Source organism: Notechis scutatus, chromosome 1 (assembly GCF_049901735.1).
Source record: "Notechis scutatus isolate UNSWTSFEM ecotype Mainland chromosome 1, rNotScu1.2, whole genome shotgun sequence".
NCBI classification, from domain to species: domain Eukaryota; kingdom Metazoa; phylum Chordata; class Lepidosauria; order Squamata; family Elapidae; genus Notechis; species Notechis scutatus.
In genome coordinates, this window is record NC_142009.1 from 60,486,296 (window position 1) to 60,513,517 (window position 27,222).

General features: G+C 39.5%; 1 protein-coding gene across 5 annotated transcripts in view; it reads left to right on the forward strand.

Annotated features, from left to right (window-relative positions):
* Nucleotides 1-27,222, forward strand: part of LRFN2 (leucine rich repeat and fibronectin type III domain containing 2) — a 362,212-nt gene that overhangs the window by 226,666 nt on the left and 108,324 nt on the right. For 4 of the 5 annotated variants that reach the window (XM_087965443.1, XM_087965428.1, XM_087965436.1 and 1 more), the window contains one exon: nucleotides 8,679-8,886. The exons of the other annotated variant lie outside the window; for it this stretch is intronic. The gene's annotated coding sequence lies outside the window, so the exon portion shown is untranslated. The remainder of the gene's footprint in view (nucleotides 1-8,678; nucleotides 8,887-27,222) is intronic. 5 annotated transcript variants of the gene reach the window in all.

Sequence of the window (27,222 nt, forward strand, 5' to 3'; positions counted from 1 at the left end):
CTGGACTAGCCTGAAGAATGTCATTTCTGTTCTGTCTTGGTTTGGAGGATGGTTTTTCCCCTTCTTTTTTATTACTAAGATAACAGGGACAAATAGTGCTTTGGGCAAGTATATCATGCTGGGTAGTTCAAGGATAACCTCAGAGTATATTGTAGTTCATCAGATACACTGTTGTGTGCACAGCTAGGTTCAACTGTCACAGAGTTCCAAAGCATACCTACTCTATCATTTCTTCAGTGCAGAAATAAGCACTTATATTTTAGCACTGACTGATTTTTTTTAATGGCTTTTTTGAATGGCTTGCTCCATTTTTCCTTGCTAACATTTCTATACCTAAAACAATAGAACCATCACAAGCAAAACTAGAATGGAACCCAAGGTTCTTTATTTTCTGATTGCCAATATATTCTGAAAACAATTGCAGGAAGAGAGCTCAACTTACAATCATAATAGAGCCTGTCATAATTTCTACTATAAACCATGATGGTTGTAAGTCAAGACACCCACCAACCTGATTTTACAATTCAGTTTTGCAGCAATGGTTAAGTGGATGTGGCAGTTGTAAAGTAGGCCCATTCATTCCTCCCCCCCCCCCAATATTTTTATTGAACACCTCAACAATTTATAACACATGTACACTCTTTATAACACTACAGCATCGCAAATATTTAATAATTACATTGTTAATCTTTACCTTTATTATCTAGCCAATTGTACCATGCATACCAAATAATATTCCGATTCACCCCTATCTTTTAATTCTAGTGTAAGCCTATCCATATCCACACAGTCTAAAAATTTTTTATCACTATCCCCTCAGAAAGTATATAGCTGAACCTCTAAGCATAATCTTTGAAAAATCTTTCAGGACCAGCTCCTTGCCAAACCTATGGTCACTAGCCACGGTTATCCCCATCTTCAAAAAGGGAGACCCCAGCCTAGTTGAAAATTACAGACCAGTCTCTTTATGCTGCGTCACCTGTAAAGTCATCAAATCAATTATTAACCAATCCACCATCCTCCACTTAGAGACAAACAACCTATTCTCTAATAAACAATTTGGTTTCAGAAAAAAACTATCCTGTAATCTGCAACTCTTACACTGCAAAAACATATGGACTACACAACTCGATCAGGGCAAAGCAATAGACGCAATTTACATGGACTTCTGTACAGCCTTTGATTCAGTGGTACATGACAAATTACTCCTAAAACTAAAATATTATGGTTTCTCTGGACACCTGCATAACTGGATAGAAGCATTCCTGTCAAACAGATAACAAATGGTCAAAATTGGGAGCATCCTATCAAATTCTGTACCTGTCAACAGTGGTGTCCCCCAAGGCAGTGTTCTAGGACCAACTCTCTTCATACTCTACATAAATGACCTCTGTCATCATATTAAGAGCAACTGTGTTCTCTTTGCTGACAATGTAATGCTATTCAACACCACAGACAATATTGCTACCCTTCAAAAAGACTTTGACTATGTATCAGAATGGTCAAACAAATGGCAACTTCAAATCTCAACAAATAAATGCTCTGTCTTACATATTGGCAAAAAAATCAGAAAATAAAATACAAGCTGAATAGTCAAGACCTTGTTGATGATCCAAACTCTGTCAAGGATCTTGGAGTACTCATCTCTAATGATCTAACTGCTAGAGTCCACTGTAACTACATAGCCAAAATGGCATTAAGAGTTGTTAACCTAATCCTGCATAGCTTTTTCTCTGGTAATATCACACTACTAACTAGACCATACAAAACATTTGCTAGACCAATATGCGAATATAGCTCATCAGTCTGGGACCCACATTACGTATCTGATATTAACACAGTTGAGAAAGTCCAGAAATATTTCACAAGAAGAGTTTTCCACTCCTCTACTCATTGCAGAATACCTTATGCCGCCAGACTTGAAATTCTAGACCTAGAAAACCTAGAACTACACCTCCTTCGGTCCAATCTACGTATACTATATAAAACCATACATTTATCTGTCAATGAATACTTCAGCTTCAACCATAACAATACAAGAGCACACAATAGATACAAACTCAAGGTAAACCACACCAAATTTGATTGCAGGAAATACAACTTCAGCAATAGAGTGGTCAATGTCTGGAATACTCTACCTGACTCTGTGGTTTCTTCTCCAAGCCCCCAAAACTTTAACCTTAGACTGTCTACTATTGACCTCACCCCTTTCCTAAGAGGTCTGTAGGGGCGTGCATAAGTGTACCAATATGCCTACCATCCCTGTCCTATTGTTTCTTTTTATTTTTTCTTATATGCATCCATTTCATGTATTCATAACTATGTTTATGCCTGTTATCTTATAATCACTTGACAAAATAAAATAAATAAATAAATAAAAGTACACTATCATGTTTAGACCCATTCATTCCTATGGGTATTTTTTTTTCAAAAAATCAGCCAAAAATCTGGAGAGTAGCAAAAAAAAAAGCATTGTAAATTGCAGTCACATCAATGTGGAGCATTGCAACTAGCCATAAAAGTAAGCAAGGACCCAAAATGTAATCATGTGACACATACATGTATGCCACTGTCAGAATTCCAAAATCCTTTGCTGGGTCTGGCATAACTTTGAATGGTCACTAATGACCTGTTGTTGAGCAAGGACTACCTGTACAGCAATGTTCACATTGCACAAATTCTCAGATTATCTGAAGTTCTCCCATTTGTATACATTACATAATTTCCTTCTAACACAAGTTCCTGAGTGCTGTACTTCACACTATGCCAATGAATGGGATGCATTTGTGTGTGCATCTACATAGTGTAATGGACAAACATTTATTTAAAAAATAAGTGTAATCTGCATATCATGAACATGATGTTCTCCACACACAAGAGGAACATTCTGCTGTTTCATGGTGAGAAAATAATAATAAAACAGAATTAATAAACAGTGACAATGTCCCACTTATTTTTTGTTCTACTTGTGTAACATTTAATTGTAGTATATCCTTGGATTTCAGAGAAGCTAAAGGTACAAAAATAAATTTTGATACTAGATTGAACTCACAAAAGGTAGCAGCATTTACATATTGACTGATGCTCAGAATGCAATGCAAGATCAAGCTGGTTAATACTTGGGTTAGAGATCATCAGGAGTTGTACACTAGATTAGGAAGTTATGAAAAAATCTTGAAAAACACAATAGCAAATCACTTCATATTACTGCTAAGACAATTCCATGGACATATCTACGTACTTTCCAGAAACTAAACTTGACTTGAGTTCTTATCTTTACTATACCCAGATGATGGTGCAAGAGCCCAAGACTAAATCTGGGATGAAATGGGATGTGATCTAAAGTTCTGACTCTCACTGAGTGACTTCTTAAACTTAGCTCTTAGCTTGATGTACTTCAAGAACTGTTCTGAGGATAAAATCATGGCAAAGAGAATACTGGACTTCCTGTCTTTCCTTACAGGAAAAAAAAAACATGTGATAACAATATGATGACTAGTTTTCTAGTTGTGGATAAAAGTCATGTTTAAAATTATTGCTTCGCTAGAAGCTGCACAATGACTACATAATACCGGTATGAAGAGGATCATTCTGAAATAAAATCTAATCCTCACCATTGAAAGTTTTTTAAAAAAATCACTACCAGAACTAAACATTCAGTTTGCTCTACCACTATACAAGTGCAACTACTTCCATTACAAATTCCATGTTATCAAAAAAGGGGAACATTATAAATTGCATCTAAGAGACAGATGCATTTTGTATGTGTTATGAAATGATAGAGCTGGTATTAAGTACAGTCAATGACTGGTGACAGTATTGTTTTGCAACATAATTGAATTTCTCTGTATTTAATTGCAGTGTCTTTATGAATTTTAAAGAGAAAGCCAGTCACCCAAAAGAGATAAAAGAGAGAAGAAATATAAGTAATTGCAATGAGTTGCCACATAGAAGAGTTGTATGAGTCCTAAGGAGATGCTATCTATGAAGATCTTTGCTTTTCTGAACAGTAATACATCTAAATGCTATTACTATTAGGCCTATGTAGGGCAACTTGGATTCCTCTCAGCAAAATGTCCTGCCATGGAAGCAAAGTGACTCTCCTTGTTAAGTTTGGGGAATAATGGAGACCAGACATCTGACCAGCGCAGGATGTGTTGCAGAAAAAGCAATGTCTCTAGCCGTCAAGGGTGGTGCGTGTAGAGCTTCGATCTGTAGTGTTGAGATAGTTGGGGCTGGATCTACAACAGAGTCTGGGAGCGGTGTTCTGCTCAATGCATCAGCGTGGAGAATTGATTTCCCGGGCGATGTTGCAAGGTGTAGTTGTAGGCCGCCAAGAATTCAGACCAACGGGTCATTCTGGGGGACAATATATACGGGGTTGGTTTATTACTCGCAATGATCCCCAGTAGCGGTTTATGATCGGTAATTATCGTAAACGCACGGCCATAAACATATTCATGAAATCTTTTAACTGCAGCCACAATAGCTAAAGCTTCCTTGTCCAGCTGACTATAATTTCTTTCAGCTTTAGCTAGGGTTCGCAAAAAATGCGATGGGGGCTTCCGCTCCATTTGGTAATCGTGGGCCAGAATTGCCCCAACCCCAAAGGTGATGCGTCACACGTGATAGTGAGCGGAAGAGTCTCGTTGTACTGCATAAGTACAGAATCAGAAGTTAGCAATTTCTTTACTTGTTGGAAAGCACATTGTTCCCGTTGTCCCCAAACCCACGTTGCTTTTTGTCTAATAGTCTATGCAATGGTTCTGCTACCGTTGCTTTGTGTGGTAAAAAACATTATAGAAATTGATAAGTCCAAGGAATGCCTGTAAGTCTGCCTTGTTCCTTGGAGTGGGGGCCTTTTTAATCGCCCTTAATTTGTCTTCGGTGGGATGGATTCCTTGGCTGTCCAGGAGGTATACCAAAAATTCTACTTTTTCGGTACATAACTGGCATTTATCTTTTTAACTCTGAGGCCTGCGTTTTGGAATCTTCGTAAACCTCTCTGAGTCGTTTTTCTAAGATGTCTTTGTTAGGGGCGGCGATGAGTACATCGTCAAAATATGGTACGACCCCTCTGATCCCTTGTAACAACCTTTCCATTAAACTCTGAAAGATTCCGGGGCAATGCTTACCCCACACTGGAGCCGGTTGCATTTAAATGCGCCCCTATGCGTTACGATAGTTTGCGCTTCTGCCGTGGTAGGGTCTACAGGCAATTGCTGATATGCCTGGGCTAGATCTAGTTTAGCGAAAACTTTCCCGCCACCCAGGGAATGGAGCAAGTGTTGCACTACCGGCACTGGATATGCACTTTGCTGTAGTGCGTGGTTTAAGGTGGCCCGGTAGTCTCCGCAAATTCTCAGTGACCCATCAGGCTTGATAGGCGTCACTATAGGGGTTTCCCAACGGGCGTGGTCGGTGGGTTCCAGCACGCCCTGCGCTATTAGCTTATCGAGTTGTTCGTCGATTTTAGGCTTCAAGGCGAATGGCACCCGACGTGGCTTAAGGCGGATGGGTGCTATCTCAGGGTTCAAGTTAAACGAAATCGGGGTCCCCTTGTACTTGCCTAGTCCGTTCGCGAAAACGTCTTGGAATTCTTGCATGAGTGCCTCCTCCCAATCGTTGCTCTCGGCTCGGTGGACTCGGCTACAGTAATTCCGAGCAGCCTGAACCATTGAAGGCCTAAAAGACTAGGCCTGTCGCGGTCCACGACAGTCAGTGGCAGAGCGACGGTACGGTCCTTGAAAGAGATCTGGAATCTGCGGGACCCGACGACGGAATTCGGTTGCCCTGATAGTCTTTGAGTATAACCCTTTGAGGGCTAAGGTCTTGGCGGCGAATCGTTGGAATGAGCTGTTGGAGCGTTTTCCACGACACCATCGAGAGGAAGATCCCAGTCTACCTCCATCACGCAAGGTTTGTTTTCGATGGCGACTTTTTCTCGGATTTTCCCGCATCAAGGGATGTAGCGTGGCCAATGGTGATTGTTTGGTGGGTCTCTTCCCGCCTGGGTTCTTCACGCCTGGTGGAAGTGGTGGACGGCTTGTTTCTGTAGGAGTGGTTTCCCCATTGGTGGTTCAGTTTTTCTCGGTGTGTGCTGAAGAATCCTGAAGATTGGCATTCGGCCTGTCGGGGTTTGGAGCTTTGTTTGCTTCTGCAAACCTTGCGATGTGACCTCGTCTCCCGCAATTTCGGCAGAGTGCGTCGAGGAATTTGCAGCTGGATCGTCGGTGATCCTGCACACGGTCGGAATGAGGGTTGTGTGAACTGGTCTCATTCCGTTCGGAGTCGGTTGACCTCTTCCTCATCGCTTTCTGATGGGGATTCTAGGTCTTCGTGGTGAGTCAATACCGGGTGTCTCTCTGAGCGAGGCGAGGTATCATTGGCGGTTTACGTAGCGGTGCGTTGGTGCGGCGCATCCGGGCTGCCGACTTCTTTGTCACCTCCGCTGCCGAGGCTTCTTTAAGGGCATCGTTGAGGCTGATGTCCCCTTAGCCATAATTTTGCTCTGGATCATGCCATCTTCTAGGCCTAGAACCAGGCGGTCTCGGAGGGCTTCTTCTAAGTCGGCGAATCCGCAGAGGCCTCCAAGGTTGCAGAGGTCCGCGATGTAATTGGCAAGGCTTTCGCCCTTCCGTTGGTCCCTCTGGTAATATTCGTGTCTTCTGACTAAGGTTGGCACGGTGGGCGCGTAATGAGCCCGTAGTAAGGGCTCGAGGACATCCCAGTCCATTTCTTTTACCTCTGCTGGCTTGGCAAGTGATTTTGCCATTTTAAACACGGTAGGCCCGCAGTGAGTTAGAAAGATAGCTCTTTTTTTGCCGGTTGTTGCATCTTTTAAATTGTTGGTCTTCAGAAACATCTGGAACTGGTCCATGTATGCCTCCCAGTCTTCGGTCTCTGGGTTGAATGGAGCGGGTGGTACGGCACCGCTGGCCATGTTGCCGTTGATGGTGCGTGTTCGACCACGTGCTCTGTTGGTTGCTCTGTAACTCAGTCAGCTCTTCGGTCTCCGGATCCCACCTTCGCGCCAGTGTTAAGTTTGGGGAATAATGGAGACCAGACATCTGACCAGTGACTTCAACTCTTTAATAATTGTAAATAGAATAGAACAGAGCAAGGCTATGGGCAACAGCAACCCTTTTATAGGGTTATCTCACCTTGTTAACCAATGACATGTGCAATAAGTTTAAGCTTATAACCAATGAGAAGTGTCCAAATAGTGGCCAATCAGGGACTACCTATGGACCAATCCCTAGTTGTTGTATAAGGGCCAATCAGATATGCAGGTTCCCAAACCCTGATTTGCATTTATGCTAGTAACTTTTATTGATTCACAACACTCCTCATGCCAAAAAGTGATGTGATTTACCTCTTCTGGCTATTGCAAACACCAGTCAAGGCAGACCAGCCAAGTGATGTTGCTTCATCATAATGAAGCACTCTCTTAAAGATCTACACAGCTTGCTTTACTACACAAGCACTTTGTGCTGATGTGAAATGGAGATACCAATTGATTTATTTTTCAGCTTGAGCTTACTGATAATTATCTACAAAGCCTAGGTGTTTTACTGAAACAACTGGTGTTTGGTTTGTTCAAGTTGGCAGAAGTCCTATTTGCTAATATGAGAAATGAAATTGACCAGACTCTGAAAAAGGGTCTAATCAATTGTGCTTTCATTGCAAAATTGATGTAGCATACAAATGAGCAATCATCCAACTGATATCTAAAACGATTCCTTCAAATGCATTATTCAGATATATAATTGTTGTCTTATTTTACTAACATAATTTATTGGTCTTCTCTTCTTCTGATTATCCTTTTGTTTATACCAATATAAGACAGAGAACATAATGATAATGTTTTCATTATCAATGAGTAAGAAAAGAAATTGCCCATCAAATTATCCTGAAACTAATAGAAAAGAAAATTTCCAGTGCCTAAGATCAGTGTTCCCTGTCACAATCTGTGTTCTGTTGTCTTTAAATAATGCCTACCCACACAGTTGCTGTAGTGAAGTTTGGATGTACAAAGCTTATCCAACTTGCTTCATCACAAAATCTTCAGCTCAGAAAGTAGCCTAAGCCATTTTATACACAACTTGGGGAAACTTAGAGTTAGGGATAGGTGCAGGGGTGGGCTTCAAAAATTTTAGCAAAGGGTTTTCTGCCTGGTTGCTGGATGAGTGTCCATGGTGGGCATGGCCTAGTCAGCCTCCTGCATCGTGGGGGCTTTCCTCGAGCCTCTGGGAAGGCGAAAATGGCCTCCTGGGGCTCTGGAGGCTCTCTGGAAGCCAGAAACGGGCCCATTTCCAACCTTCCTGAACTTCCAGGAGGCCATTTTTCACCCTCCATGAGCATCTGCACACACCCTGCACTTATCTGCATCCAAAACAGGCCACGTGGGAACTCCTGGGAAGGGTGGAGTGGGATGGGCAGGGCCATCCAGGAGTGGGATTTGAGGGTTCCCTGAACTGCACCAAATCTTAGCTAGGGGTTCTCTCAAACCCCTGAGAACCCCCAGCAGCCCACCTTTGAATATGTGTTTCTTTTGTGTCCTCTATACCTCTACTTAAAATGCAGTTCAGACATTCAAAAGATTTCATGCACTAGTGTATTAATTTTATGGCATGTCTCTGCTATGATTTTCTTTCTTTGTTTTGCTTTCTGCACAGATAGGATCAAGACAACAGATTGCAAGTAACTTCCAACATATGCATTTGCAAGCATACAAGCTCCAAGTCAATAGAGAGAGGTGGAACAGGCTGATCTTTTGTGGAAAGGAGGAGGGAAGGATGTCATGCTTCGCCCAAAGGCCTATCTGTTAATTCCCACCACCCCTTTAGGTGACAACAACCACAGTGACAGTGACTGTCTTTCAAGGTAAGTGTCACAGGTTTTCCAAAGGGTGTTTCCAGGTCTAATATTATTACATTTCACTGTGTTCAGTTCTGTTCAGTTAAGTTCTTATCACAGAAGCAGAACTGATCTCTCCAGATCACATATGCTTATTCCTTAAGAGCATCTTGAGTCGTCGTCATCATCATCATTATCAGTTATCTACTGCAAATGGACTTACCATTCTGTTTTGAACCAAATTCTATAGTATTAGCAATAATATTGCTCTATTGGTGAGAAATATCCACGTTAAATTCCAGATTAGTTGAAGAGTTTTGTGCAAAATAAAAAGATGCGTATAAAAAAATCATGCCTCTTTTTTAAAAAAAGGCAATAAGGCATTTCATGCCGAGAGTAAAGTTATCAAAAGACATTAAAATGTTATTTAATTCTCAGGATTTCACACACACACACACACACACACACACACACACACACACACACACACACTTCTAAACCATAGTTCAGATTTCTTTGAGATATCAATTTAAAATTGTATATGTGGAACGGGAAAAACATAATGTAATTTTGTATATGTAAACATTTCTCTGGGTTTAAAAGCAAAACCAAAATAAAAAAGCTGACTATTTCCTCCTATTTGAAGCTGATGTTTTATGAAAATAATAGGATTACGATAACAGGGTTTTGTTCCATTCTTATTTTTCATTAATATTTTAGAAATACATTAAACTAAATGAATAAAAATTTCTGTTAGGAAATATAAATATATTTTCTGGCTGCATGCAGCCAACCCAGAGCCACACTGATGAGTAAAGACATTAACTCCCAGACCTTTTAACATTTAGCTGCAATGTTAACTTGTTTTTCCTCTTTGGAAAATGTCAACAAATGTCACTCAACTTCTACTTTGCTTTATTGTATTTTGACATTATTTAATGTACACACAGGAGTGTCAACTCAATTAATGAGGAAAGCAGAACAACAAATAAAACAAAATAAACCTTTTGTCTAAGAAATTTCAAGCCACAATATCCATTTTGCAGAGAGGGCAGCAGTATGTGGCTTGCTGTGTTCTAGCACAGCGGTCACCAACCGATGGGCCGTGACCCACTGGTGGGCCCCAAGAAAATTTTGGTGGGCCACAAAGAAATCTCACCCCCAGAGCACTCCCAAAGCAATTAATCCAGGCTGCACAGAAACACAAGGCTGCACCGCCCATATCGCCCGTGGGAAACCTCCCTGCCCACTTACTCCTTACCGGGCAAACTTGCCTGCTAAATTGCTATTTTTTTTCCTTTTTCCAACCATCAGCTGTTCTGCTATGTTGGAAATTTAGATTAGCTAGGAAGCAGGAAATCGTTGGATTTCTTGCTTTCTAACTAGTCTTTAGATCTTCGGCTCTGCTTTTAAGCACAGCTGAACCTCCCTTAGGACTGAAGATTCTATTATTCACTGCAGACTCACGGCAGGCAAATTTTAAGTGACAGACTCAGGTAGCTGATGGTAGATAGATAGATCACTGGATGATTCTGTGCGCAACTCAATCTGCCTGCCTACTTTGCCTGATTTTGGGTAAAAGTTGTCCTTTTTTAAATAAAAAATTCAATACTTATATAAATATTTATAATATTTACATACAAGCCCAGCCAGTCACATGACCATCAAGCCACACCCACAAATTAGGCCACGCCCACAGAACCGGTTAGTAGTCCCTGGGATTTAAAATTATGAGTTTGGTGGTCCCTGAGGTCCAAAAGGTTGATGACCCCTGTTCTAGCATATTCTAGGCTTCTTAAGGAAATTTACCAGAAGCAGGCATTGTTTACTATAAGAGTCTTCAGGAAGCATCATTAGGAAAGAGTCTTTGGAATACTGTACCTCCCTTTGTGCAGACTTCACAAAGATATCTCCCAAGAGATGCTAAGTCACACCTCATACTGTAATGCATGGTACAATGATATTACTGCTTGCTTACTGCTACAAAGACCATTTCCAAATTAATAGCCGCTTAAGGTACCAAAGTAGAAATTGAGAGATTGGGAGTTCTAATCCTGCATTAGGCATGAAACCAGCTGAGTGAGTTTGAACTAGACATTATCTATTAGCCATAGGAAAAAAGCAATGACAAATAGCAATAGCACTTAGACTTATATACCACTCTACAATGCTTTACAGCCTTCTCTAAGCAGTTTACAGAGTCAGCATATTGCCCCCAACAAGCTGGGTCCTTATTTTACCCACTTCAGGAGGATGGAAGGCTAAACTTTGAACCTGGTGAAAATTGAACTACCAAATTGGAAGCAGCTGACAGTCAGCAGAAATGGCCTGTAGTGCTGCACCACCATGGCAATGGATTTTTTGGGGAAATCACTTCCCCAAAAATGTTGCCAAGAAAATTGCATAGACCAGTTCATGTAATCACTCCATTTCCAAAGTTCTGTTAACTTCATGCTAACCTTCCTGCTATAGAGGGTGAAACTACATAATGCAAAGATTACATCTATAATTGGGTTGCTTCTTTACATGGACTTTTAGAGGAACCAAACAAGGCAGTGGTGATTCTAAGGAAAACTGAATCTTGGCCTAAATGTCTACATGGAAGCCTTTTCCAGATTTTTATGCACAAACATTTGTGGGGAATGACAGAAGAGGAGATAATGATAGAAAGAGTAGGAATATGAATTACATTCCTGCTTCCTTCCATTTCTTCAGGCAAGTTGCTGAATAATAACATTGAAATGGCGTTTTAATGAAATATGAGCTGTAGGACTGATTTCCCAAGCAGGCTAGAATGACTAAGAAGATTCTCTGATTCCCATTTCAAAAAGAGAACCCTTGCTGGTATATTTGGATGAATGGCTTGAAGGAAAGCAATTTTAAAATGTAAATGGTGTAAGGTGATATTTTTACTTGCTCTCTGACATATATTTAATTTTTTAAGGAGCCATGTTTAAAAAGGATGTTGAAAGACAGTTTTCTAGTTACTTTTTTTAAAAAAAACCTTGAAGGTTAGGCTGAATTTTTCATAAGAGTTTTTTTTTAATATTTGAAAGATTACATTTTTATGACCATATTAAAAAATATTGGAAGGGAAATGCATTTCTACTTTGAAGCCCATGTATTGTGTATCTCCCACATCCTTCCTTTTGATATTTTCCAAGAAAAATATGCAACGTGTTCAAACAAGCATTTATCTCAACACAAACCAATATTGCAAGTTATAGATCTTACTTATTTATATTTGTTTACTCCATCCACAATTGTTACAATTAGTATAATTTGTTCTTATGTTTCTAGACTTCAACAGTTGCAATGTATTTGTATTTATTATTGACTAACCTCATATTTACTGTTTTGTTAGAGTTTGCTAAACATCCTCTGGCATTCATGGATTATAAAAGTCTTCTCCAAATTTATCTCAAGTTTTAATATCCCAGATAAATAGATTTATTTTCAATTCAATGCTATGCTAGAGGGGAGAAAAAACTGTGGCATGATGAAAATCATCACATGAAGGGTCCTTGGTGGTCTCTCCGCTTGGCTGTTTTCTTATAGACATTTTATTGCCCAAACTAAGTAAAAGCATCTGTGTTAGTATTTAGTGTTAGTAGGGAGTGGGGTTTGCTCTCACTTTACTCACTCTCACTCCTTACTAGCACTAATGACATTACCTAGTTTGGGTAATGAAATGTCTGCAAGAAAATAATCAAGCTCAGAGGACAACCCTCATTTCAACTCTGAGCTACAAACATTCTCCTTTAAAGTGTAACATGGCTTTCAAAACAAATGCCTTTATTCCCTCCAAATGTAGGAACAAATCAAAATAACAACAGCAATCTTTATTGCAGAACCAACATGCCTCTATTTGTTTTACATCATCTTTGTACAACTCAACAAAATACACAAATGAGCATTGCACAAACAAACAACAAAATTAGCCTGTGTTGGGTGACTGAGCTCTTCTGCTTAACCAAAGAAGAAGAAAAATTAGCATCAAAAGGACAGTTACTTGTATAAACTATGAGTATCCCAATACATGTGTGCCAATGGATGCATCAATAGTAGCTACAATACATGGAAATATGCACATCTCATCCCAGCAGGAAATTCCAGTTAGATAATTTGTACTTGCCTAATAGATTTCCTTGTTGCTAACAGATGATGATCAATGCTAAGGCTCCTACTTTCTTTTCTTATGGTTCTTTAAACTGACCTTGGATTGGATTTCTATCAGAGCATTACCTTTATAAAGCAAGAAACATGGTCTTCCATATAAGTGAGACTGTGCACATTTTGTGTGTGTAATATCCTAATAATGTACAGAAGCTCATCAGTAAAATTCTACAGAAGAAAAATGCTGATGCATTCTGCAAACAAATATGGCTTTCTTAAGGTTGCTATGTTAACATCCATTTGTATACCATGAATTTAGGAGGGAGAAGTACAGAAGTGTACAATGGGAACTGAAAGCAGTGTGAACAAGTTATAATGGTAGATTTAATTTTGAAATTAAATTTAGATAATTAGTAAGTAAAAATACCTTTCTCAGTAGATGTAACTGGGTTATAGGAAGTGAAGTTATTATCATCAGTAAACATGACTTACTCAATAACTGACCTGATCACAAGAGTCCAGAAAGAGAAAAAGCAAGCTCCAATAGAGATCACTAAGCCCAAATATTGAATTACAGAACACTATAACTGGCATTTCCTTTCAACAAAAGATCAAAAGCTCCAGACTGCAAGTTAGTCTAAAATGGAAGAGGGGCTGATTTTGATGATGTCCCTAGGAGTTTCATTGCAAAAAGATTAGACAATCTACAGAAGAACAGAACTACAAATCTTTAGATCAGTGATAGTTGCAGAGAAGTCTATTTTTCATTCATCCATAAGTTGGCTTGATCCATGATGGTGATCTTTGAGAAACTGCCAAAATGCTAAAAGGAGATGTCTCTTAAACTGAATGACAATGAGCACCATCATATCAATGAACAACTATATAAATAGATAAGTTCCCAAGTTCTTGTTTATATCATATGCATTTAGTTGATATTTTAATAAATGCATTAAACTGTTACCTTTTTTTCTGGATGTCTCTGAGCCTTACATCACCAGATTTCAGCCTTGGGTGTTGTTTGGGAGAATGCCAAGAAAAAAAAAACTAAGGAAGCTGGAATTAGAGCAGGTTTCAGAGGATGGTAAAGAATATTTGGAGAATGAGCCTATTTATCTGGTCACACCCATCTTGTTAATCATTTTGTGAATATGTAAGGCCATTATGGCAGCTATTTTGTGAATGTGCTTAAAAACACCCTAAAACTATTCATTATGCTCACCTGACTCCAAATGATTGTTTACATCATAAAGGCTAGAAGACATAATGGAAAAAGATATGCATACTTATTTTGTCTTCATGTGCTCTATTACAAAGTATAACTCGAGAGTTAAAGATCTGAAAATATAAAGATTGCAGCTCATACATGCTTTGCTTTAAGGATCTTTTAAAAAAAAAACTAAAAGACTCCGGAGGAAATATGTCATTTGGAGGAGACAGAATTGAGGTTGACTGATTTATTTTTCCTGGAATGGGCAAAACCTCCAAAATCCAGATTGGATTTTAAAACAAAAGAATCAAATAACTTTGTTATTCCCCACCCAATTTTCCATACCCAATTCTAGCTGCTTCTTTGTCTGCATGGTCCCATTGTTCTGTTCCACTAAGGAAAGAGGAAGGAGAGAAATATCAGGAGCAGATTGTAAAGCAGCAAATTGGTTCTATTGATGAGAATGGGCCAGAGATCTTTTCTAGCTTCCTCTTGAACTTTGCCCTCCAATTCATCTGATGCTGTCTTTGACAGAGAATAAATCCCACATATATTTGGTGAAGGATCATGCTGGAATAAGATTGAACTATTGTCATTTTTCATGCTTTGGAAGCAGTACTGGGCAACCACTTGGTACTGCGCTGAAAAGGAGTTCCTTCTTTTATTTCTTTTTTTTTTTAAACAAAGTTTTTATTTTTTACAACAAACATACGAACAAAACATAAAAACATAAAACCCTCTTTCAATTATATACATACAGTGTGTCAGTTGGTTACAATCTTTTGTGCTATCCTTTTTTTACCATTACTCACAAGTTATATAAATTCTCACTGTTGTATTGGTCTAGACGGACACACCAGGCAGACACAGGAGCTGAAGAATAACGTTTCTTTATTTGAAGCAGTAACAGATTAACGTGGCTGCCCAGCTGGGCTGGCAGCCGGCTGGCTGGAGCCGGGCCCCAACTGCCCCCGGCTGATGCCGTTTGACAGCTCCTTATATAGTCTGCTGTCAAACGGCACCAACCAATGGGAACAGTAAGATGGTCCCGCTCAAAATGCGGACCAGGTTGAAGACTTAGCTAGTCAGGGACACAACACCCCTTTCCCCTAGCTAAGGACATGCGCTGCCAGCCTTTTGGGAATACAATGGTATAACAAGGAAATTGAACTAGTGAGGAAATTGAACTAGTGGCCAGGAAGAGCACCTGGCCTGGGAAGGAGACCCTGACAAACGTGGCAAGCAACCCTGCCCAGGTGTCCTCCCGCCTGTGGCGGAGTAGGGGCCCCCACATCCCAAGGGTTGTGGGTCAAATACTGACAGCTGCCTGCCTTGGAACCAACGCTGCAGAGATGGCAGGTCTAGCTGTGGCTTGCGTGAAGGGGTATGTGGGGACCACTGAGTTAGGGAGCTGACTATGATGGTCAGGGCCTAAGGCTGAAAAAAAGGGGAGCAGGCCTTCGTGCTCTCCTGGCCCCCCTAGGGTAATGACAGTCCAACCTCCCACCCACCTAGCTTTCGCCCCTGGGGAGTGTAGTGCTAATGTCAAGGAGACAAGCCCAAGGTGGGAGATACCCTGGAGGTGGGTGCATGGAAGGACTCTAATGGTGGGTGCGCACCTCCTTGTTCAACGCCTGACACCCACCACCCCCTAAATACCGGATCCATCCCCCAGAGTCATTGGGAAGGGGGGCAGAGAGAATTTTATTTAACAACCCGAGAGAACGAAGAAAAGGTCTCAACAGTTCAGTGAATCATGGAAACGCACACCAGCCATGCTCAACCCCGGAGGGCTGCATCTCTGCAGAGCCAATGGCTGCACCCAGTCCACAATGGTGAAAAGCTGCACCGGCAGTGGCCCATCTCTCGGCAGCCGGTGGGAGTCGAGGAGCGCTCGGGCTGTCGGCGGCCACGGCGGAGGCGGCAGCGGCGGCGGCGGGACGGGAGGCGATTGCAGCGGAGGTCGCGCGGCGGCGCGAGAGAGGCGGCGGCTGGAGAGAGCGACAGCTGCGGAGGCAGGCGGCGGCGGCAGAAGAAACGGAGGCAGCGGCGGCGGCAGCGCGAAGGCAGCGGCGGCAGAAGAAACGGAGGCCGCGGCGGCGGCCAGCGGAGGCGCGCGGCGGCGCGGAGCAAGGCGGCGGCTGCGGAGGCCCGCGACGGCGGCGGCAGAAGCGGAGCCGCGGCGGCGGCAGAGCGGAGGCTGGCGGCGGCTGAAGAGCGGAGGCCGCGGCAGCGGAGGCCGCGGTGGCGGCTGAAGAGCGGAGGCCGCGGCGGCGGCTGAAGAGCGGAGGCGCGGCGGCGTAGCGGAGGCGCGCGGCGGCTGAAGAGCGGAGGCAGCGGCGGCGGCTGAAGCGGAGGCAGCGGCGGCGGCTGAAGCGGAGGCTGGCGGCGGCGGCAGCGGAGGCCACGGCGGCAGCTGAAGAGCGGAGGCGCGGCGGCTGCAGAAGAGCGGAGGCCGCAGCGGCGTCCTCGGCGGGAGCGGCTGCAGCGGAGCGCTCAGCGTCCTGGCGGGAGCGGCTGTCGGGTCGCGCGGCGGCGGCGCAGCGACGGTAACGGCGGCCGGAGCGGTGGGGAGGGTGGAAGCGTAGTCTCGCCGGCCTTCACGGCCTTGAGGCGAAGTCTGGACCTCTGCTAGAGGCTGTAGGCTTTTGCGCTCTTGTAGCGCCCACGGGTGGGGGTTTTTCGCCAGCCTTCACAGGCCTTGAGGCGACGTCTGTTCCTCGACTGGGGAGGCTTTTCAGACTTCTGCGCTTTTGGTAGCGCCAACGGGGAGTTTCGCCAGCCTTCACGGGCCTTGAGGCGACGTCTGTTCCTCGGCTGGGAGGCTTTCAGACTTCTGCGCTTTTGTAGCGCTAACGGGGTGCCTTCGCACGGGAGGCTAGAGTGCCTGTCAGGCAGTGACTTTCTCCTCAGCTCAGGGAGACTTTCTCCTCAGCTCAGGGAGACTCTCTTCTCAGCTCAGGGAGACTTTCTTTTCCTCAGCTCAGGAGACTTTCTCCTCAGCTCAGGAGACTTTCTTTTCAGCTCAGGGAGACTTTCTTTCCTCAGCTCAGGAGACTTCTTTTCTCAGCTCAGGAGACTTCTTTTCCTCAGCTGAGGAGGCTCTTTAAATTTGGCGCACGCAGAGACTGTCTGCGGCTCCAGACATTCTGTGGCTTCAGCTCTTTCTTCAGTGACTTAGCTTCTTGCCTGGGTGTCTCTTCTGACATCCCACCTTCGTCGCCAGTGTTGTATTGGTCTAGACGGACACACCAGGCAGACACAGGAGCTGAAGAATAACGTTTCTTTATTTGAAGCAGTAACAGATTAACGTGGCTGCCCAGCTGGGCTGGCAGCCGGCTGGCTGGAGCCGAGCCCCAACTGCCCCCGGCTGATGCCGTTTGACAGCTCCTTATATAGTCTGCTGTCAAACGGCACCAACCAATGGGAACAGTAAGATGGTCCCGCTCAAAATGCGGACCAGGTTGAAGACTTAGCTAGTCAGGGACACAACACTCACCTTATCGCTCTAGCTTGTGCTTATATAATATCAATTATTAAACATTCATTTGACTATTTTTCCATCATTTTATACGAGATATTCTAATTTTCATTATGATTTAATCTTATACATTCATCCAATGGTTATATATTTTATATTGTATTCTTTATCAGTCTATTAACTTTTATTGTAAGGCTTACTAATCTATTTATTTACCATGTCTTTTTATCTAACCATTGATAAAATAAATCCCATATCATATAAAATTGATTATCCTCTTGTTCTCTAATTTCAAATGTCAATTTACTCATTTCGGCACAGTCCATGATTTTCTTAATAATTTCCTCCTGCATAGGTATCTTTTCATTTTTCCAATTCTTAGCAGATACAATTCTAGCCGCTGTTAAAACATTTACAATCAAATATTTCAATTCTTTGCAATATATTTCTGGTATAATTCCCAATAAAAATATCTCAGGTTTAAAGTCTATGTGTTGTTTTGTCATTTTTTCCAACCATGTGTGGATTATAGTCCAATATCTTTTTGCATCCGAGCATGTCCACCACATGTGGTAATATGAACCAGGTATCTGATGACATTTCTAACATTTATCCAATTTATTCTTGAACATCCTCGCAATTCTCGTCAGGGGTAAGTTCCACCTGTAAAACATCTTATACAAATTTTCTTTATATGCTGTTGACATTGTCATTTTATAATTTTGAGACCACAATTTTTGCCATTTATCTAAATCAATCCCATATCCGAAATTTCCCCCCCAAGCAATCATTGTTTCTTTTACTTGTTCTTCCTCTAATTTAAACTCTAGCAAATGTCCATAAAGTTTTTTTATTACTTTTTCATCAGTACCTGTCAAAATTTTATCTAAATCAGTCAACTTATCACAGATACCTTCTGTTTTAACATCTTTATCAAATCTAGATTGTATTTGCAAATATGAAAACCAATTCATTTTTACACCTTGTTCTTCCAACGCTTGCCTAGATTTAAGTTCACCCTTTTCATTCAATATCTCACCATATCTAACTGTTTGGTCCTTTTTATATATTATTGGATAGGAAAAAGCTTCAATGGTAGATAACCATAGCGGAATTTTTAAATAATATTGCTTTTTTATCTTCTCCCAGTTTAGAAACAATGCTTCTCGAATATAATGTCTTCTAAAATACCCCTACGTTTTAGTTCCCTTATACCAGAGGAAGGCATGCCATCTTAACAGCAAGTCATGTCCTTCTAATTTCAAAAGTCTAGTATTCCTTAGTGTTATCCACTCCTTTACCTACATCAGACTCATCGCTTGGTAGTATAATTCCCAATTGGGCAAAGCAAATCCTCCTCTTATTCTTACATCTTGTAGCAATTTAAGTTTTATTCTCGCTTTCTTCCCCTGCCAAATATATTTTAGCACTATTTTGTTTAAATCTTCAAAAAATTATTTCCTTAATCTGATTGGAATTGTCTGGAATAAGTATAAGATTCTAGGCAATACATTCATCTTAATTGTAGATATTCTCCCAATCAGTGATAATTGTAAATTTTCCCATTTTATCAAATCTGTCGCAATCTGTTGTTTAAGTTTGAGATAATTGTCCTCCTTAAGTGTGCTACATCTTGGTGTTATATGTATCCCTAAATACAGAAATCCATTTTGATCAGGATGAATAAAATTGCTTAAGTATCTTTTCAGTCTTTCTGCCAGAATTGAAGCAAAAATTTTATAATCTGAATTTAATAGTGATATAGGTCTGTAATTTTTAACTTGCTGTGGGTCTGTGTCCTCCTTTGGTACAAGTGTGATGTATGCTTCTGACCATGTTTTGGGCATTCTCTTCTTTGTCATAACTTCATTCATAATTTCTAATAAGTGAAGATTCAATGTTTTCTGGAATGTCTTATAAAATTCCACTGGCAAACCGTCCAGAGCTGGTGCTTTCCCAATGTTTTGCTTTTTTAAAGCTTCTGTTAATTCCATCATTGTTATATTACATTCTAACATTGTTTCAATATCTTTGGGTATCTGGGGCAAATTTGCTTCCTGTAAGTATTATTGTTTCTTCCTGAACATTCTCTTGATGGTACAGTTTTCCATAGTAATCTTGAATAATTTTTTTCTTCTCCGCATTTCCATAGCATACATGTCCTTGTTCATTTATCAATTGATTTATTCTTCTTGAGTCTCTTTCCTTTCTCAATTTATATGCTAGCCATCTGCCTGGTTTGTTTGCATCTTCAAAATAGTTCTGCTTAGCATTTTTAATTTTTTGTGCTATTTCTTCTTTTTCCATTAGCCCCATTTTATGCTTAGTTATGTCCATTTTAATTTTAATGTCCTTTTTTTTGTGGAAATTTCTGTAGTTCTTTTTCCAACTTCTTGTAGTCATCTTCCAATGTTTTAAAGTTTTTTTTTTCTGTTTTATATTTCTTTTCCTTGTATAGTCCATTATCAAACCTCTTGTATAAGCCTTCATCGTTTCCCAGAGGTTCTGTAATGATGTATCCTCTTTTGTATTTTCTTTAAAGAAAAAAGTCAATTCTCTCTCAATTTTCTGTTTAAAGACTTTTTCCTTTAATATCATGTTATTTAAAGTCCATCTAGATCTCCTTTTTTTGTCCTTTCCATACAAGTGTTATTGGATTGTGATCTGCCCAGGTACTTGCTTCTATTTCAATGTCTTGTATGTTAGGAAGCAATTCTGTTGACATCCATATCATATCTATTCTAGACCATGATGCATGTCTATTTGAATAAAAGGTATATTGTTTATTTTCCACATTTCTCTCTCTCCATGCATCTTTTCAGTTTATCTCATCTACCATTCAAAAGAAGGATTTTGGCAATGTCTTTCTAGTTTTCTTTGCTGTTTTTTGTGTTTTATAATCCAATTTGTCATTTATTATTCCATTAAAATCTCCCATCAGACAGATACTAGCATAGTCCAGTTCAATTATTTTCTTATGTAATTTCCTGTAAAAATCTTCTTGATTGTCATTTAGGGCATAAATTGCTATTAAAACTGTCTTTAGATTATTGTCCGTTATCTCCACCCTCAAAATCCTTCCATCATCATCTGTATATATTTGCTCCGCAGGGATTGTATTTCTAATGTATAACACCACTCCTCTCTTTTTACAGTGTGTCAACGCTGTAAATAATTTCCCGAATTTTTGTTGTTTCAATATATAATCATGTTGTTTTTTAATATGTACTTCTTGTAGGCAGATTATATCAAATTTTAATTTCTCTAATTTATGAAATACTTTTCTTCTTTGAATAGCTGAATTAAGCCCATTTATATTAATTGTAATCATTTTTTTCTCATCCATTTTAGACTTTATAAGAAGGATTTGTTGCTCTAGTAGATCTTGGTTCTCATTGTTCTCTGGGTACACCACCTACGGCTCCTTTTTCTTTTTCAATTGCTGCTGTACATTCCTCTTAAAATTCAATTAACGACTCTTCTTTTCTTGTATCTTCCTCCCTTCCTCTTAAATATTCCAGATAGAATAACTCAGCTTTTTCAACTGTATCAATTCTGTGTCTTTGTTCCTGCCAGGTAAACATGAGACCTTCGGGTATCAGCCATCTATAATTTACTCCTCTCTTAAGTAACTCTTTGGTCAAGAATAAATATTCTCTTCTTATCTCTCTCACTCTTCTTGGTACCTGTTTCAGTACCACTATTTCTTTATTTTTGTACCTTATGTTTTTTCTCTTGCCGCCTGCAGTATTTGTGATTTAATTATTTTCTTAGTAAATCTGATATGAACTTCTCTTGGCAGTTTATTTCTCATCGCATATCTTGTATAGACACGAAAAACCTCATCCATTCCATTCATCATCTTCTCTTTAGTTACCTCTAATGCTTCTGCCAGGATTTCTGTCATCATTTCAGCAAGGTTTCACCCTTTTCTTCTTCTATATTTTGAAATCTAAGATAGAATTCTGATCTATCAATTTCTCATCCCAATGATTGCAGAGATCTGCCCTTATCTCTTTCCACTTCACTCAATCGGATATCCATATCTTCAATCTTCTTATCTCTTTGTACATCTTGTTCTTCAATTTTCTTAATTCTGTCCTCATATTGCATCATCACCTGTTGAATATTTTCAATTTTTTCATCTGTCTTTTCTGTTCTTTGCTCAATATTCTTTGTTCTCTTTTCAATATTATCTGTTTTTACTTGTATCTTTTGAATTCCTTGCATAATCATCTGCAGTGTCACTTCTTTCTCCTTCTGTTGTTGTAACATCACCTGTGTTGATCATTGTCCTCCAGATGGTGAGGAAGAAAAAGTCGGGATTGAAGAAGCTGAGGCTAGTATTTTTCTGCTCATCTTAGAGTACTTAATAGAAAAATTGAAAAGAAAAAGCAAGAGTAGCCAATTGCCACTCCAGTAAAAATAACTAACTAACTAACTAACTAACTAACTAACTAACTAACTAAATAATAAAAGCAAAAGATAAAAATAAAAAAGGGAAGGGAAAAAAATCTTCAGGCACTTGAATACCTTAGTCCAATTGGTTCTAATTATGTAGGAAAAAGGGAAAAAAAAGAATAAATGTAAAATGGAAAAAGAATGAAAAAATAAAAAAATTAGGAAAAAATTTAAAAAGAGACAACTCTGTATATTCCACTTGCTAAAAAGGTAAAACAAAGGGAGGAGGGAGGGGGGAAAAAGTAGTCTTATTCTTGCATCAAAAGACTCAAGTCCAAATATAAAAATCCAACTGGGGGGGGGGATAGAAAAAAAAAGGAAAGAGAAAATGCAATTCTGTCAATAAGCAAAGCACTGTCACTATATGTTCGAGGCTCTTTACTAAATCAAAAAACAAATTTTCCAGTTCTCTTTTCAAGATCACTTCAATCTTCTTTCTTCAATTTCAAATCCAGACTCCAGCTATCAGTAGTTCCACAGAAGAGCACCTGCAAACAATCTACATGCTCTTCCCACTATCTTTTCAACAAAAAGCAGAGTCCTTGAATGTAACAGCAAATGTATCAACAAGAAAGAAAAAAGGAAAACAATGTATCCAAGCCTCCAGGTGGCAGTGCTACTTATTTCCCTTTCTTTTCCTTTCCCCTCTAATATTAAAACCAGGAATAAAAAAATAAAAAGAATTTAACATTATTAAAAAGAAAAAACAAGAGAAAAAAAACTTTTCCAAAGAGTTATTTTGAAAGGAAAAAATTAAAATTAAAAAGGAAAGACCAGTCCAGTTGAAAAGTTGAAGTTTTAACAAAATCCAAAGTTCCAATAAAAAGAAAGAAAAAACCTTCAGGTTTAATTTGTGCTTAATCTAGCCGCTTAAACACTTTTATCTTCACTTTTAAATTTAATTTTTAGTCTTTTAGGGTGTTCTCTCCAGAAAAAAATTAGTAGAAAATTATCTCACCAAACTGACACACTTTCTTTCCAGCTTTCTTCTGTTCTGGAGCTGTCCCAGCTTCAGCAGCTTTAATGGCTTCCTCTCCACTGTGGGGAAAAAGGGCTTCTCCTGGTTGCTCTTCTCTGTACTCTTTCTAGAGTCTCAACATCTTTTTTATAATGTGGTGACCAAAACTGGATGCAGTACTCTAGGTGTGGTCTTACTAAGGCTTTATAGAGTGGTATTAGTACTTCCCTTGATCTTGACTGTATCCCTCTGTTAATACAATTTAGGATTGCATTAGCTTTTCTGGCGGCTGCTGCACACTGCTGACTCATATTTAGCTGGTTGTCTGCTAAGACTCCAAGATCCCTCTCACAGTTACTGCTATTGAGCCTGGTTTCACCCAGTCTATATGTGTACTTTTGGTTTTTCTTGCCTAAGTGTAGGATTTTACTTTTCTCTATATTGAATTTCATTTTATTAGATATGGCCCAGTGTTCTAGTCGGTCAAGATCCATCTGGATCTTGAGCCTATCTTCTTGGGTGTTAGCTATTCCTGCCAGCTTAGTATCATCTGCAAACTTGGTAAGTTCCCCTTTGATTCTCTCATCTAAGTCGTTAATATTGAAGATATTGAAGAGTACTGGGCCTAAGATGGAACCTTGTGGCACCCCACTGCTTACTTCCCTCCATGTAGACTTAGACCCATTAAGGACTACTCATTGAGTACGGTTTGCCAGCCAGTTTTGAATCCATCTAGTGGTGGTGCTATCTATTCCACTTTTTTCTAGCTTACTAAGAAGTAGGTTGTGGTCTACTTTATCAAATGCCTTGCTGAAATCTAAATATATTATGTCCACAGTATTTTGTCTTTTTGCATGCTTTTGTTTAATCTGTAGCTTTTGTATGTATTTCCTCCCTAAATCAAGACCTGCATCCAAAACCAAAGATAAGAATGAAAAACAAAATTCTGTTGTGTTGTTTGGAACCATGTAGGCCAATTCACAATACAAAGTGAACTAAATGTATTTACAGTAACTTGGCTATATGGATCCAGAAAAAGTGTATAAAATGAAAGCCATGGGGAAAAAAAACAAAATAAAAGTGCATGAATTGTCACAGAAAAGAAAAATAAAACCCAAGTAGATTCTTTAACATTATTTTAAAAGCAATAAAAGATTTTTTTAAAAAAATGATTATCACAATGACCAAGGTTTGGATGGTGTCCTTCTGGACAAAAAGAAAAGCCTTCAAAACCTTTTGAAAGATATATTTTTATTTCTGTTAATCTTGATGCATTTTATTGAATGTTTTCAGATAGATAGATAGATAGATAGATAGATAGATAGATAGATAGATAGATAGATAGATAGATAGATAGACAGACAAACAGACAAACAGACAGACAAACAGACACATTTACATTACTTGAGTGAAAGTTGAATCTCCTATATTACATAAATGGGGTATTTATATGAAAAGTATAGCATTGTGCCCCTTTTCTCTTTGTGTGGGAAGTATTGAATCAAGATTATTTTCACCAGTTTCTATAGGACGGCACAAAAATAATCCATTATTTTCTCCTGTACCCATATCATGTCTGAAATGGTATAGGGTCAGACTATAAGACCTCCAAGATCCCTTCCAACTCTGTTATTCTATAAGTCTTGAACTTAGTGGAGAGCACACCTCAGCAGGAATAATTCAGAATGGCAGGTGGAAACTGCTGACTTTTAGAAATGTTTTACCTATTTTTCACAAATCCATCCTCCTTTAGTTTGATGAAAAACTTCTGTTTTAAAACTGACTGAATTAATTAACCTGGATGGATGAATACACAAAGCATAAATACATTAAAAAGAAAACAACAACAAAAGTTGTTCTTTCTACACAGATGGTTTCTGCTTGTTTGCATGGGGTCCTAGAGAGAAATTACTTTTTCTTAGCCTGAAGAGGCCTCAACTCATAGTAATAATCACTTGATGTTGAAACGGAACAGTTCATGTGTGCTGCTATACCAGTCTTGCTGTGACAATGAGTACTTAGAACAACAGTTGTCCTGGTGTGAAGCATGTGGATAATGAACACATACTGTTTTTCTCCTATTGATGAAATAACCTCATCTGAATTTGTCATGCTTCATTTTCCTGCTGCCAGAGCACAATTGCTTTTGTCTAAAAAGATGAAAGGTCAAAATCCTTGGTTTCATTACTCAGTTCTGGCGATTGCCTGGCTGAGGTTTTTCTGAAACAAGGAATACCCTTTACAAATTTAAAGAGTTGAAATTATATCAACCATACATTATCTCATTTTAAAAAAGAGCCCTTCATGCACATTTCCTTGATTTTTTTTCTATTCCTCTTCTGCCCTGAAGCCAATATCTGTGGCAAATAAATATACCTCAGAATAAAAGAGAAATCGAGAAGAAACAAAATGTTTCCTTCATATCCTCCTCCAATTTACTATTAACTTCCGGTGCCGTTTCCATCAAAGACGAATCAGAGACTGCGATCGTGCATGGCTTTGATCCGTGTTTACCTTGTTGGAGGGGTGCCTGTGGGATTGAACCATCTGATCCATCTCAGAGGGATGCGGGAAGAGGGGGAGACTGCAATCTGGGTTGAGGGGATCCTCATCTCCCCTCCCTAGCTGGGTATTCCCCTGGAAGACAAGGAGAAATGGCAGTTTAATGGCTGCCCTGAAGACGGAAAGCTGCCAGGACCTAAGAATGCACTGGAGTGGTGAAGTGGTGAGCGATGTGTAATCAGACAAAATAACTCATTTTTTTCTTAATAAACCTGAGAAGCAGAAAGAAAGAGCCCTCACTTAAGAGTATCATAGCAGCAAACGGAAAATAAGAGGAAAAGATAAAGTAAACAAAAATGGAGTATAAAAAACTACAATTAAATTAGAGACTAAATTTGGAATAATATATATAATTTGGCATTAATTGGGCATTGGACAAAATGCTTGACTTGCATGGAATTGACTATTTTTAAGAAAGCTAATAGTGGAAATGGTTGGAAATTAACGTTAATACAATTGAAAAGAGAAAAGAAAAGAACTTTGAAAAGTGGAAAGTGATATAGAGCCATCTAATGGTTAAAGACTGTTTTCCTTCAGAATTTTATGGAAAATCAGTGGTCTTATAATTGTTATGAGATAAAAGACTAATAAAATAGCAAGAACCTTGGAAATTTAAAAAAGGGAGGGGAGAAACTGTACTAAGAGGATACTCGAATGCAATTTCCTGTGACTGTTGGGTGCTGATTGTGATAAAGAGACAGAAGGATTAATAAGGGAAATAAAGACACAAGGAGACTTTTGGCAAAGATCACAACAAAAGGTTTTGAATTTTAATAACTCAACTGATTAACAAAAAAATGGAAGAAATAAGCAAAGACTTTAAGTCGGAATTGCGAATTGTGAGAGGAATGTTGAAAGAAAGAAAGGAATTATTAGACATCCTGGCAAAAAAATAATAATGGTGATGCAGGCCATATAAGAACAAAGAAATTTCACAGAGGAGGAGTTAAAGGAAGAGGAAAGTGACTCAGATGAACATGGAGAACAAGAGATATTGCCAAAAGACATTAAAGGAACTAAAACTATGACACTGATGATAGAGTTAATAAAGAAAAGAGAAAACGCTCCCAGGATTAAACAACAGAAGAAGAAATTCTACAAGAAGAAACTTCAAAAAAGAGAACAGGAAAGGGTGGGGGAGAAGATGGATGACTGGCAGATGGAAATAAAAGGGAAAGATCGGGAAAATTTAGAAGAGGGAAAGCTAGCTAAAACCAAGAGAAATGACAAGGCCAAGAGATTTAGAGATAAGGGTTAGATATGATATAAAAGGGGGATGCCACATGGAATGTATTTGGGTATTTTTTATTAGGAATTTAGAATGGGGAGATTTGAAACTCAAAATATATTGGGAATTATCCTATTATATAACTATATATAGGAAAAGTGAAGATGAATGAAGAGATGTTAAGAGGGTTTTATTATTTTTAATCTGTTATTATATATGTGTGTGCTTGTTTAGGTGTGTTAGGAAGAGATAAACTCCGTGACCAAAACACTAATTGCTAGAACCAAATGCCTGGCAGACAAGACACAAAGATCTACACGTGGAACAAGAAGATCTGCTTGTAAGTT